We start from the raw sequence: 15585 nt of genomic DNA, 5'->3' as shown, positions 1-15585 counted from the left end.
AGACTCACCCGAAAAATCCAGACTGACCAAGGGAATACTGATGTCCCTCGTCTTGGTGATGTCCAGTGCGACAACAACAAAGGGAAAGCAGCGTTGGGAGATACAGAATTGGACGGCTAAATTTGAACAGACCCTTTGAAAATTAAGACTTGCCCCATGCACTTGGACCTGTCCCTGACCTAAGGACTATCTTTTCAACATTTTCCTTCTTTAAAGAATGGGTGGGGGTGGAATTATTTGGAGCTGTTCTTTGCTGTGGATTAGTGTTGCTTCTTTGATTGGTCTGTAAGCTTAAGGCCCAAATTAGGAGAGACATGGTGGTTATTTCCCAGGCGCTTGCAGCACTAGAACATGGTGCTTCCCCTGATATATGGTTATCTATGCTTAAGCAATAGGTCGCTGGCCACTCAGCTCTTGCACCCCACGAGGCTAGTCTCATTGCACGGGATAGAGTGAGTGTGCTTCAGCAGCCCGAGAGAGTTGCACGGCTAAGCACTGCAGTAGAAGGGCTCTGTGGCATTTATGAGCCTATTCTAGGGAGACATGTCATCTTTCAAGAAGGTTGAGTGTCCAAGTGTCCTTCCCCCAGGAAAAACGACACGGGACCAGACCAGGACCCCTCCGGGTGATGAGCCTGGGAGGAGGTTTTGTGTACGGCTCCTTTACCTGCACACTGGGGATTTGACCTCTATCTCCACTCTCATTATTATGGGTGGCCTATTGCTCTTAAATAAAAGAAAAGGGGGAGATGTAAGGAGCCGTCCTCACATTCGCCATTATAAGATGGCACTGACACCTGTGTTCTAAGTAGTAAACAAACCATCTGCACATGCGCTGGGGTAGTTTCCCACCCCATGTGCTCTGCCTTTCCCGTGATGACAACTCTGGCTGATGGGCTGCAGCCAATCAGGGAGTGACACGTCCGAGGCGGAGGACAGTCCTCCATAAAAGGGAGGGGGCTCCACCATCTCTCGCTCTCTCTCTGTCTCCTTTCTCCACTGGCTCCTGATGGGGTAAGCAATAAAGTTTGTACTGCAGAAGATTCCGGTTGCCCTGAGCGTGTTCTTACCAGGGGGACACACAAAAGCGGCGGGCAATACAGCACATTTGTCAATTAGCAAACACTTTCTTTCCTGGAATCATTATCTGTTGAGATTTTATCTCCCACTTCAGGATAATGGGGGCCTGTCTCCACACACATTATGAAAATGTGTCTTTACATAGTCATGTAGAACATAGTTCTTCAAGCCCTTTACAGATGAAAATGTTTTTTTTTGTAGATTTATTTATTTTTATTATTTTATGTGCATGCATGGTTTTGCCAGCATGAATGTATCCACCCATATGTGTGTAGTGCCCTTGGTCACCAGAAGTCATCCAAGGCCCTAGAACTAGACTTACAGATGATTGTTAGCTGTCATTTGGGTGCTGGGAACTGATCCAGTTTCTCCTGGATAAACAGCCATTGTGCTTAGACATGAGCCAATTCTCCAGTCCTACTAATAAGATTGCTAAGTTCATACACACACAAACTGTTTGCCTGTAACCCCACCTTTAAAATGACATAGAGCTAGGATTCAAACTTAACTCCTTTATTTGTAATTATTTACATAAGACCTTTCTGTCTTTCTCAGACATGCATTTATATTCAAGACAAACAGAAACATAATATTTGGCTTGCAGGGCACCATCTATCTTTATCTTTTGGCATCCTGTTTAGGTAGCATTTATAAACTCCCTGTTCAGTCAGGCAAATACTTGCACTTCTGTGCCTTGATTTAGTGCAACAAGTTCTGCTACTAAAGTTCCTAGGTTTGCAAACGGCCATAATCTGAGCTTATAAATCACTTGGCTAAGGAAACAGTTGGTACAGATACCATGACAGTGACAGAGGGCTGAGTTGGCAGCACCTGTCCATCAGGGATAGATTGGCTTGATTTCAGCATGGATTGTAAGCAGACATGAATATAGAAAAAGGGTAAAGAGCAATGGTGGTGATTAAAATAGATGTGTTTTAGAAAAACACTGAATATATTGACTATTACAAAGCAGCTCAACTTTCAGTCAAAATAGTGCTTTTAAATAAAATTAATTTAAGTTATAACTTCAGTTCTCAAAACTATTATAATAGCAAGCACAATTCAAGTTTTAAGGCTCTCATAATTTTTATAAGAATAATATACTAAACTGTTAAAAGCAATTCTAGGTGATTTTGCTTAGGACTCTGATCCTAGCCCTTGGGAGGCTGAGGCAGAAAAATGGTGAGTTCAAGGCTACCTGGAGTGACATAATGAAAACCTGTCCCAATAAACCAAAAGCAAAATAAAATTTGATTTTTGATCCAAAGAAAATTTTTAGTTTTATTTTTACTTTCAACATGGCTCTAGGTATGTGTGTTATAAATTCATTTATGCTTCAGACATCTTCCAGTGAATTCAACATGAAGGTAAAACCTGTGGACAAATGGTATGTTATGTAATTTCCAGCTGGGAGATAGTCTGCCTCCTGGGACCAGCTCCCCATGAATTCAAGGTACACTTTGTTCCATTGTAGCCTATCAGCTTCCCATAGTGTCAATTCATATTCAATTTAGAAGGGGAGAAATTTTCCATGGGGAGCTTGCAGAGCTCAGAGGCTCAGCAGAGACCTATATCCTATATGTGTGGGGGGAAATCCACTTCTCTGCTTTTCAGAGAATGCTTTAAGAAAAACAACAAATATAAATAAACAGAAAGAAAGTATCAGATTGGCACATCTTGCTTTGTATATGTCTTTATCTGAAAGCAGCAAAACTCTGTTTCCAAGTGCTTGCTGTCTGAATCACTTGATAAATAGGCTTTTTCAACTGCCTATGCCCCTGACAAATGCATGAACTTCTCCACAAAGCTATTTTCTTTTCAGCTCACCTATTCTCTGGAATCGTAATTCCATGTGTCCAGTTAGCCAAATCAGTAGTCTCATAATCATACTTGAAGACTTTTTTGATAACTTATTTTTTGTTCTCATAATGCATTTTTTTCTTGAACTCAACAAAGAAAAACTCTCTCTTTCATGGCAAAAAAAAAGAGCAAGTATTGGAGAGGTGAGGCAAGTCTCTCTAAAAAGTTGAATTCTGGGATGATACTGAAAATGTTTGGCAAAGCATAAATTCAGGGTTCATATAGCTTCTCTCTCTGCTTTCCCTCCCTCTTCCATTTCTGCACTGCTGGGAATTAAACATAGGGTCCTCTATATGATAGAGAAGACGTTCTATAGAAAATTCTGCACCCAACCAATGAAATATTATTTTTGTAAAAAAATTATGTAAGAAAATATGAATCTGATAAAATGTAAAATTCATTAATAATAATTGTTGGCTGTAAGGTTGAGTCAGTAATGCCATTAAAGTCACAGAAGAGATATACCCCCAATTTTGTCTGAGGTTTATGACTTTTGAATTACTTGTGAGCAAAGCATCTTTCTTCCAGAATGAAATTGTGTTAACAGTTAGCTCCCAAGAAACATTTCCCCTCAGAACAAGAAAGCTTTAAATTGTCTGACATTCTGTGGTAGTAAAATCTCCTAAATTTGTTGTTTGGGACTTTTGGAACTTGACTTTTCCTGAGTATTTCAAATAGCATTTTAATAATGATTCTGGCTGTAACTTAAAATTCCTTCTCAGCATTTTGGTTGCTATAGTTTCATGCAATGGAGATCTGGGAATCAGATCCTCTTAACAGGTTTATTATTCAACACTTCACTATATTTTGGGTATTAAGGCAATCCCAATTTGGCTTGGCATCATGATAGCACACGTCACTGATTTCTACTCCATAGTTATTGTGTCAGTCCTTGATTTTGACATGGTGTTTGTGGGGAGCCAGGCAGACCCAAGACTTTCTCAGAGGTCCTATGAAAGGACAAAAGAAACTTTAGTTCTGTGTCCTTGTCCAAGAATACTTGGAGAGACTGGTCTACCACAGGAAGCATGGCCTTGGAAGAGTCAAGGTTCCGGTTTCTGGGCACTGGGTTGTTCTTTCTAGACTGTGGTTACAAGTCCCAAGGCAGCTCCGTCTGGAGTATCCTTTGCTCCTATTGTCAACATTGGCTGACTTAGCTCTCTACTGATTTTGTTACCATCCCCCAGCTAATAGTTCTTAAAGTACTGTATTTCTTAATAAACTTGCTTGACACACATCATCAACTTATGCAAGACTTTTTGGTTCCAGTTACTGATTCTATTTTCTTTATTTCTCATCTTCTTTATCTTTCATCTCTGGTCCACCCACTCAACATTTGCCTTACAGGACACTTACTCCCACTGGATTGAGTCAGATGTTGTGGGGCCACATCTTCAGTTTGCATGTGGGATATATCTGCTGACTCTGATTAAAAATTGTTCACGATTTCATTTTCAGATGTCTTCGTACATATGAGAAGTCACACCATAGCCATTCTCTGTAATAGCAGTGGCCTAGATGTCAGATTAATTGCCTTTTCTCATTTTTTATGAGAAATTTTTTGGCCTTGAAATAATTTCTCTGCAGATGATCACTTAGCTTTTAGTACCTTGGAGATATAGTGCTCTATCTGGCCTTCTTTTGGTGTTATAGATGCTCCGCTGAATCAGTATGCATGACCTAGGATCATCAAAGGAGGTCTGATTCTACTTCTTTATCACATTTCTTAATGTGCTTACTGGCATTTTACTATTTATGGATGAAATGCGAAGAATGATAAATCCAGAAGATGGCATAACACCCAAATGGTTATAGATGACGCCTCAGTTTCCTCTTCTGAAGCATGGAGGCTTTGTAAGAATCAGAAGAATTTGTGTTCATATATTTTGTAAAGTGTACATTGAAATAGGCTATCAGTAGGATTGCTCTAGTACAGACACAAAAATCTGTAGCAATCCAAGCCTCAGCATGTAGACTCTACACTATTTGTGTACAACCTCCCAATGTCCTTCTGTATACTTTAAATGAGCTCTAGATCACAAATGATACCAGATTTAATACTGGCTGCTATATAAGTACATATGTGCTACTGTTCATGAGATAATGATAGCACTGTTCCTAGTCAGTACTCATATATGCCATTTTACATGTTTAGTACATGGCTATTTGAATCTAAGTGGGTGGAACTCCTGAAGACACAGGGATGAATGCAGGTAACTGTTTATTTTGAAGTACCCCTTCCAGGTATCAGCAAAGGGATCTGTGCCCACAGCTTTGGTAGTAAAGGAATGGATAAAATTCTGGAGTATCAGTGTGTATGTAAGACTGGTATCTGGCTACAGCTGTTGCTCCTTTAGTAGACAAGATGTAGGTATGCAGTCTTTGGAAACAGGGAGGGTGAAGAAGTTGTGTTAGACGCAGCAGGCCAATTTGGTCCCATTTGAATGGTCATTGCTAGTGATAGGATAAAAAAACCTGTTTTTAGTAGCCATGTTCACCACAGTTGTATGATGGCTCTATTCTTTGTTTCTAAGCTTAAAAGGGTATACAAATACAAGAAGTAGGGCGATTGTGAAAATGATGGTTCTGAGTAGGAGAGAAGAGAAACTGACACTTGTTATTTAGGAAGGGCCTCAGGAAAATTTAGGTGTGAGTCAGAGAATAAATTATATAGAAATAACAAATAAACTGTACAACTTATATACTGAAGTCTCTCTACTGAACAGCTATTTAATAAATGTTAAAAAATCTCTTTATTTTTTTATACATTCCACAAGTGGCTAATACTATTTGACATTGTAATATTCTCTCATTTATGGAGTTAATGGGTGTTTATGTGTTCATAAGATTACATACTCATGGGTACTCATGAGTACTGTGCACCTCCAGACCTGTCAGTTCTCAGTAACTACCAGTTTAAATTGTATCACTATAGCTTTTCCTATTCTGGATATTTCATATAAATGGAAACACACTGTTGACTAATTCTGATTTGTATTTAATTGGATGCTTACTTAAATGAACACTGATGTTCTCATATATATAAGCATACAATAGAATAATACAAGGTATTTCTCTTGTCTAACCAAACTGTACCTAACTTTTTCTAGGATTCTTCCCAGTCCATGGTCACTACTACACTACTTTTAGTTTCTTTGAGATCAACTATTTTTTGTTCTGTTTATGAATGAATAATTCGGTCTGTGTCTTTCCCTTGTCTGCCTTCTTTCTCTTATGCAAATGTTCACAAGATTCATCTACAGTGTAACATGTATCAGTACAGTGACAAAAAAAAAAGATTCCTTTTCCTTCTTGAATAATACGCCATACTGTGAATAATCCACCTGTGTTTGTTCATCAGGCTATTGTCATTTTGATCATTGTACCTTGTAGCCACTATTAATGTTGCTAAATCAATATGCAAGTTTTTGTGTGGATGTATATTTCCTTTATCTTGGTGGTGTAATAGAACTATGAAAAGATCTATTAGGTCATAGGATAGTTCCAATTCCCCATGGACCTTCCAAAACATTTTAAAAACAGCTGCACAAAGTTAACATCCTACCAACAAATTCTGAAAGCTTTCATTTGCCAAAATCTGTGTTACTATTTTCATTGTCTTTTTCCTTGAAGCAATAGTGTCCCAGTGGATATAAAATACCAGATTATTGCTACTTTTGAATTTTTAAAAACACCTCTGAGAACATTTTCATGCACTTACTGCTCAGCGTATATTCAACTAAGTTAAAACAGAGGCATTGTTTCAAAGTCACTATTTGATAAATGTGTTTTTATTGCTACATATTCTGAATATTATGCATTTATATAATATATGATTTTCAAAACTGTTTAACCCTTCTCTTTTAAACTTTTTTGATAGTGTCCTTCAATATTTTCAATTATTGTGGATTATACTATATCTGATATCTTTCAAGTCACTGCGTCTGATTTCTTACTGTTTTATTCATAGAAGTTTCCTGTGAATTACAGGATTACCTTGTTATGTTTTGGAGTAAGTAGGATGCAGGTTAAACTGTAGCAGCAATTGTATTGCATACAGCCATCATACTTCCTTTTAAAGAATAGGATTCTTCAGCATAGGACAGTTATTTTTGTTTCTTTCAGAGATTGTGCAGTTTCAAACTCACTAGCATTTCTGGTCTATATTAAACATGTCATTTTTTATTATTTTGCCTTGGAATTATTTTTATTTTATTTCACAAATTTATTAGAAATGTAAAGAAGAATTTTGATTTCTTAATACACATATCCTATATCATGACTGAACTTATTTATTCTAACAATTTATTTTGCATGTGAATTCATAAATGGCTTCCATACCTTGGTTCATCCTTAGATAACAATAGATTTATCAATTCTTCTTATTAATCTGGGAACATTGTATCTTATTTTCTTGTCTAAATTCTTTGACTTGACTGTCTAACAAAATGTGTCTTACCTGTGATCTTCCGAGAAAAGGCTTAATTTTTTTACTATGAAGTATGTAGTTTGATCTGTGACTTTTTGTTTTTAATTGGCCACTCCTTAATCACAGAAAGAATTTGTTGATGCTTTTCCTGTGTGAAAACTGACTAACACACACACACACACACACACACACACACAAACACACGCTCCTATACGATTCTACATATACATACCATGCACATTAATCAAACTTCCTCACCTCTTTGTTGGCCACTAGGAATTACCATTCTAAAGGTGTTAACTTTTTATATCTGCGTATGATAAATGTATTTATGCTCTATATCCACCAAGTGTATTTATATCTCATTACATCTCATACATATAACTGCAAAATTCAAGATTTTTTCCTATTTTATTATATATGGTAGATGGTTCCCACATTATATGCTGTACATTACTTATATGTATGTCTATTTTTATTATATAATTTTCATAGTAAGAAAATCGGTATATTATTTATGCAGATTTTATGTTCACTAAAACAACTTAAATTTCTCATGTTGTGGTATTAAGTTAATCTTCTCTGTACTTCCTGGGGGGGGGTGTACACACACTTTTTTGCAGTTGCCCCAGTTTTTTTTTTATTCCTGAAAGAAAGACACACATACACAGCCTCACAACCTTATATTGTAAATACCTAAAGCAACTCCATGGGTAGAACATTCCTTAACTCCATGCTGCTAACACACACTCCCCTCCGATATTCCTGAGTTAATATTAACTAAGTCTGTATTTTATCTTTGCTGCCCTGGACTTTGTTGGGCATTCCTCCTGGGGGTGCTTTTCCACTCCCTATTGGCTGTCTCTCCCTTGGCACATGTCTAGCGAGGTCTATCTCCTCTACCCTCCTCATGGGAGAATCCCCTATTCCTTTTTCCTCAGTCCCTTCCCTGGAATCTCAAAAGTCCCACCTCTGTTTTTCTGACCTCTGGTAACTTTATTGACCTAGTGAAAAACCAATTGAAGAGGCGTCCTTTAGTCCTACATGTGGGACACTACAAACAGGGTTTTGGGGTAACATAATTAGTATGAGAAATGGTTAAGAAAGTTTTAAAAATTGTGTATGTGAGTTTTGTTCACACATGTGTACATTCATTTATGTGTGTGCCTGGTGCCCACAGAAATCAGAAGAGCATATTAGATCCTTTGTAATTGGAGTTATGAAAGGTTGTGAACCAACAAAATGGTGCTAGAAACCAAACCTACAGATACATGTATGTCATTTTGTTTGATTTATTTTATTTTACTGAGGATCTGAGTTTTACCAAGTAAAACCAGCCTTTCAATTAGCTGTTTCAGGGATTTAGTAGATGGATCAAAATATGGAAAATCTATGGAAATGAGGCTTTCAGAAATTTCCAGTGACATTTTTTGTTCTCTCTAGTCTGCTGGCTGATATTCCCTGGTAGTTGATGGCTATTCATTTCAGGCTACTATGCAGCTGGAGAGAGAAGGATGGAAATAGAACAAACTCAATGTTCTTACCAAGATTCAGCCATTTTTTTATTCAATAAAGCCTCTCCAGAATGATGCTTTGGTTAATTGCCAATGTTCTAAAAATAAAAGATATTCTGGCAAAGTTTTGACTATTTTTAATGTTGTAATAAAGGAGAGCATCCTTGGAAATTTTTAGCATACAGTCTTGCTGACTTTACAAAAAGTCTTTACCAAAAATAGATATTGTGATAATTCAGGGGAATCACACATGTGCAAACATTCCTAACTTGTGATCTGACTTGTTTATGATTTGTCAATCTAACAAAGAATTATGTTAGGAAAGTCTGTGATGGTCCATCAGGTGACAGCAGTCTTCCAAACATTTATAAAACCCACTTGACCCTTTAGATGGCATTGTCTCAGCCTACTTGATAAGATTACATCAGAGACACAGTAAGAAATAAAAACGGGGCTACAAAAGACACACTCATCCGATTTCTGTTCCCCTATGAATGGAGGAGAGTGGGAAGACAAATTATTCAAAAGCAAAGTGTTTGATGCCAGACAGATGCTCCCAGGAAAGATGCTGGACTAGAGGAAAACTGCCAGAGACTCTGACAGGGAGAAGCACTGGTATTATAAATCAGTTACTACATTCTGGGAAAAAAAAAAAGGGCATCAGGAATGAAGAAAGTAGGAGGCAACACTGCCAGACTCAGTGTTTACCCAGTATTTTCCTAAGGACAAAATCAGAGGAAGTTGCAATATAAGAAGAAAGCTATAAACTGATATCCTTGGTCAACAAAGACTGAAAATGCACTTGCATAACAAGTTTCCAATGTGTGAAAATATTATCTTCCTTGTAGAAATTTGTGTCATTCAAAGGATGACCTCTCAGGTAGATCAATGTGTAACTTAACACACAAATGCATCAACAACAGAAGTCATACAAGCATTCTAAAAGACACAGTACAAAGAGTTTGGCCAATCTAACACACCCTAAGGTAAGAAATGCTCTGGAAAAATAAAAACAGAAAGAATGTTACTGCAACATGCTGGAAACCTGTAGTTAAAAATAAAGTCTAAGAGCATCCTCTCTAAAGTTAGGAAAAAAAAAAAGAGTTCCATTCCCACTGCTGTTAATACAATACTCATTTTTTTTTTAGCTAGAGCAATAGGATATATGACAAAATAAAAGTGCTATAAATAGGAAACAAAAAAGATAAAATATAACTTATTGCAGATAATATGATACTATGCTTAAGACACTATACTTAGGAAACTATGGGTTGCTATCACTGGGAGGCCTGTTCTTTTCTAAAATGAAGTAGAGGAATTGTGAATCTAGGAGAGGCAGGAGCAGTGTGTGTGTGTGTGTGTGTGTGTGTGTGTGTGTGTGTGTGTGAGTGTGTGTGTATGTGTGTGTGTGTGTGTGTGTGGTGTGTGTGTGTGTGGTGTGTGTGTGTGTAATTATTTGTATATGTGTGTACGTGTTTAGTTGGATGAGTGGAGATAGGGGAGGCTGCAGTTTGGATATCTTGTGTGAGAGAAGAATTAATAATAAGAAAAAAGGATTAAAAAATCTACAAAAACACTCCTTTTCCTGCTCTGGGAGCTCTCTTCCTCCTATTGGGTTGCCTTGTCCAGAACCAAGACTTGTCTTGTCTTATGCATCTTCTTTTGTTGTGTTTCCTGTTGTGATTTTTAAAATTTTTATTGGTTATTTTATTTCATTACATTTCAAATGTTATCCCCTTTCCCAGTTTTCCCTCCACAAACCACCTATTCCATCCCTCCCCCCTGTTTCTATGAGGGAGCTCCCCCCCCCCAATCCACTCCTGCCTCACTGCCCTACCTTTCCCCTATGCTAGGGCACCAAGCCTTCACAGGACCAAGGACACTCCCCCACTTCTCATTAATGCCAGGTAAGGTCATCCTCTGCTACATATGCAGCTGGAGCCATGGATTGCTCAGTGTGTATTCTTTGGTTGCTGGTTTAGTTCCTAGGAGTTCTGGAGGGGTCTGATTAGTTGCTATTGTTCTTCCTATGAGGTTGCAAACCCCTTCAGTTCCTTCAGTCCTTCTGCTAACTCCTCCATTGGGAACCTGTGCTCAGTCCCATGGTTGGCTACAAGTATCCACATCTGCATTGGTCAGACTCTGTCAGAGCCTCTCAGAAAGACAGCTATATCAGGCTCCTCTTAGCAAGCATGTCTTGGCATCAGCAATAGTGACTGGGTTTGGTGTCTGCCCATGGTAGGGCAGTCTCTGGATGGCCTTTTCTTCAGTCTCTGCTCCACTCTTTGCCCCTGTATTTTCTTTAGACAGGAACAATTCCGGGTTAAAATTTTTGGTAAGGGTGTGTGGCCCCCTCCTTCAACTAGGAGGCATGCCTAACCTCTCCAAATGGTCTCTACAGGTTCTTTCTCTCCTTTGTTGGTTATTTTAGCTAATGTCATCTGCATTAAATCCAATGGGGAATTGGGAACAGGGGTAGCTAACAGAAAGTCACAGACACCAGATCTTAGAGGCCTGCTCTTTTCTGAAAGGAAATGGAGGGGAAGATGATCTGAGAGGAGGGGAGGATGGGGAGAAACTGAAAGGAGTAGAGGGGAGAGATATATTGTGTGAGTGAAGATTCTAGTTTCAAAGTAAATACATACATAGGTACATACATACATACATATGATTAAGAATCTAAAGGATATACTGGAAAAATCTATGGTCTGATAAATTCTTCCCACAAATTTGCAGAACACAAGATAAATACATGAAAACATAGTATTTCTGCATATATATAATGAACATACTAAGCAAGAATTCAGGAAAACAACCTTAATCAGAATACTCTTAGGAAAATAATCTTTGAATTAAAACTAATGAAGGAGCCAAAGGTCTTCTCTAATGAAAACTTTAGCACATACAACAATAGCAAGCCTATTATGGAATATCTTAGAAGATGAACAGCTTTCCCATCTTAATCAGAAAAATATGTCCAAAGTACTGAGTATATTTTAGAGAATTTCCTCAAAAACACTATATATGGATTGCATAGATGGCTTAGCAGTTAACATCACTGGTTGCTCTTTTAGAGTACACAGGTTCAATTCCTAACACCCACATGGCGACTTACAACTATCTGTCCCAAGTAATCTGATACCCTTGCTGGCTCATTTGGGTACCAAGCATGCACAGGGCAAATAGACATACATGCAGGCAAAAAATATCCACAAGTACACATAAATAAATTAAATTTAAAAAGCAGGAAGTATGCAAGTACTTTGTGGACAGCTAAACAACTCCTGAGAATACCTGAAGAAATCAAACAGGTGAACATATGATAATGATACTTGAACACGCATGTTTACTGTTTACTGTTTACTGTGAAGCCAAATTATGAAGTCAGTTCAAGTGTCCATCCACAAACAAAGGAGTAAAGAAAATGTGGTAGATACTCATAGTGATATATTGTTCATTTCTAATAAAGAACACAATTATGTTGTCTGCAGGAAATAGAGGTCATCATATTGCACGAAATAAGCCAGACTCAGAAACACATCCAGCACATGTTATTAAGAGAAGAGCGACTGGGTGGGAAGAGAAGGGGAGTCAGTGATAGGAAATGAGACAGTAAACTGGGGTAACTAGAAGGTGAATGTGAAAATCTACATTATTAGTCACATACATGAAAATATCATAATAACTCTCATATAATCAATATATATTATTTCAAATTAAAAGACAACTTAGATAAAGAGTGACTTCAAATTGGTCTTCTGGCTTCCATACTAATCTCATAGAGCAAAGAATGATAGGGAAAGAGCCTCCTTGCTTAAATAGTCTCTTTGAAGGAATGGTGTAGCCTGTGCCTACAGTATATGCATACTGGTGATATTTGATTACACAGAGATACCCAGAGTGAAAGAAAAATAACTACTAAATATATATATATATACATATATATGTATACATAATATATTTATAATATGTACATATGTATGTGTGCTGATATTAATATTTTAAATATTTATATTTCAATATTCTACATTATCTAAGAGAAAAATAATAATTGAATGCACAAATTTCATTAGTAAGACTAATTGGTAGTTCTTTCTTATTTTAAAATATAATAGTGTTTTAAATTTTAAAAAATGTACACATTAAGCTTTTAAAACATTGTAATCACAGATTATGAAGGTAATATTAATTATGGATATAGCTGTTACAGTTTATGGATGCCATAACTGAGTCTTGTAGAATCTTACAAATTGCAAGACTGGGCATATACCCAGAAGAAGTTCCAACTGGTAATAAGAACACCTGCTCCACTATGTTCATAGCAGCCTGATTTTTAATAGCCAGAAGCTGGAATGAACCCAGATGTCCCTCAACAGAAGAATGGATACAGAAAATGTGGTACATTTACACAATGGAGTACTACTCAGCTATTAAAAACAATGGATTTATGAAATTCTTGGACAAATGGAAGTACCTGGAGGATACCATCCTGAGTGAGGTAACCCAATCACAAAAGAAGTCATTAGATATACACTCACTGATAAGTGGATATTAGCCCAGAAACATAGAACACCCAAGACACAATTTGCAAAACACAAGAAAATCAAGAAGAAGGAAACCAATGGGTAGATACATCATTCCTCCTTAGAATAGGGAACAAAATACCCATGTAAGGAGTTAAAGAGACAAAGTCTGGAGCTAAGACAAAAGGATGGACTATCCAGAGACTACCCCACCCAGGGGATCCATCCCATAATCAGCCACCAAACCTAGACACTATTGCATATGCCAGAAAGATTTTGCTGAAGGGACCCTGTTATAGCTTTCTTGTATGAGGCTATCCCAGAGCCTGGCAAATACAGAAGTGGATGCTCACAGTCATCTATAAGATGGAACACAGGGCTCCCAATGGGGGAGCTAGAGAAAGTACCCAAGGAGCTGAAGGGGTCTGCAACCCTATTGGTGGAACAACAATATGAACTAATCAGTACCCCCAGAGCTCAAATCTCTAGCTGCATATGTATCAGATGATGGTCTAGTCTGCCATCACTGGGAAGAGAGGCCCCTTGGTCTTGCAAACTTTATATGCCCCAGTACAGGGGAATGCCAGGGCCAAGAAGTGGGAGTGGGTGGGTAGGGGAACAGGGCAGGGGGAGGGGATAGGAAACTTTCAGAATAGCATTTGAAATGTAAATAAAGAAAATATCTAATTAGAAAGAAAGAAAGAAAGAAAGAAAGAAAGAAAGAAAGAAAGAAAGAAAGAAAGAAAGAAAGAAAGAAAGAAAGAAAGAAAGATTTAAGCCCAGGTGTTTAGTATACTATGCTATCTATATCCTTAATCATAACAAAGAAGAAATGCAATCAGAAATCACTTGGTAGAATTCTATTAAGTCCCTTGTAGAAGCATGTTTTCAAATTCCATGAACGACCCAGCTCCCATGTTTTCAGAAGAGAAGGTGAGCCTTGTGTTGTCATAAACAAGCTGTTTAAAGCATCCAAGGAAGCAGGGAATAGGGACAAAAAGAATAAGAAGACATCATTCTCCAGGGTGTTCTTGACATCAAGCTGTATGCAGTATGACCCCATGGGAATCTCATGTCTCACAAGAGGTAAATAAATAAATTCAACAAAATAAAAGAAAATTGAATGAGAGGGAATCATTTTGGGAATTTGAGTGATATGATTGCCTGCTGGATTAAAGATGAAAATTTAAGTCTTACTCATTAGCAAATGAAATGGTCAGACCCTGGGTGTGCCTTGCCACTTCAAAGGGTCACTGGACTATGACTTCCAGGAAAGAGGGACTAACAGTTTCTCTTGTGTCTGTGAAGGTTATGTTTCTTCCATAGGCAGGTTTCACCACACTTGCAGGTAGACACAACTTTTGGTACTCTTCAAAAAAAAAATTTTTTTGAAGAACCTTCCAAATGTGAAGATTTCAAGGTCTCTCCTGTATAAACCTGTCTAAGGCATCCAGTCTATAATCCTAATCTGAACTCCTCAGGAGTTAGACAAGAATCTAATCTTCCTGCTTATAATCAAATAATCAAAGTGGGAAAATGTATTCGTGGTTAGATATCTGGAAACCCTCCAGGTGTAGTGTACAACCTGAAATGTTGAGAGTTGGAAGCAGGAGGACTAAGAGTTTGAAAGAGCTGCCCATAAGAAGACAAGAGATACATTTAGTTGGTAATGCACTCACCTGGTGTGTGCAAACACTCGGGGGTTCCATTCTAACAAAAGGGCAATACACACACACACACACACAACAACAACAACAACAACTAATAAAGCAAACAAGCCATGATTTACATAAAGGCTTTTCTAGGACAATTGTCTAGAGAAGTCAGATGTGTACCTTGGAGACTATTAGAGGCCTTAATGCTAATAGCTTGCTTCTTTGGAAGACTTAGAAAAAGGAAAGACAAAGGGCAGGGCTGGGTGGAGGTGGTAAAGGATGTGTGATTGTTTGAAAATCAGCCTTAAGGCCAGTCAGTGCCATCTTCCTTTCAGTTTGCTAGAGGAATTCTTTGGGCTAATTGGATCTTTCCCTGGGGCATTATTTTTTATCACATGTCACTCCCAAAATGATAACTTTGAGATTTGGTTTGCTATTTTCCTTAATATTTAAATCAAAGCCGTAAGTAGTGCTGTTTTGTTTTTTAATCTTACTAAGTGCAGTAGAGACTAAAAGGTGTTTTGA

The sequence above is a fragment of the Mus caroli genome, unplaced genomic scaffold (assembly GCF_978045245.1).
Source record: "Mus caroli unplaced genomic scaffold, Mus_caroli_1 scaffold_12, whole genome shotgun sequence".
Classification (NCBI taxonomy): Eukaryota; Metazoa; Chordata; class Mammalia; order Rodentia; family Muridae; genus Mus; species Mus caroli.
Note: the sequence above shows the minus strand (reverse complement) of the source record.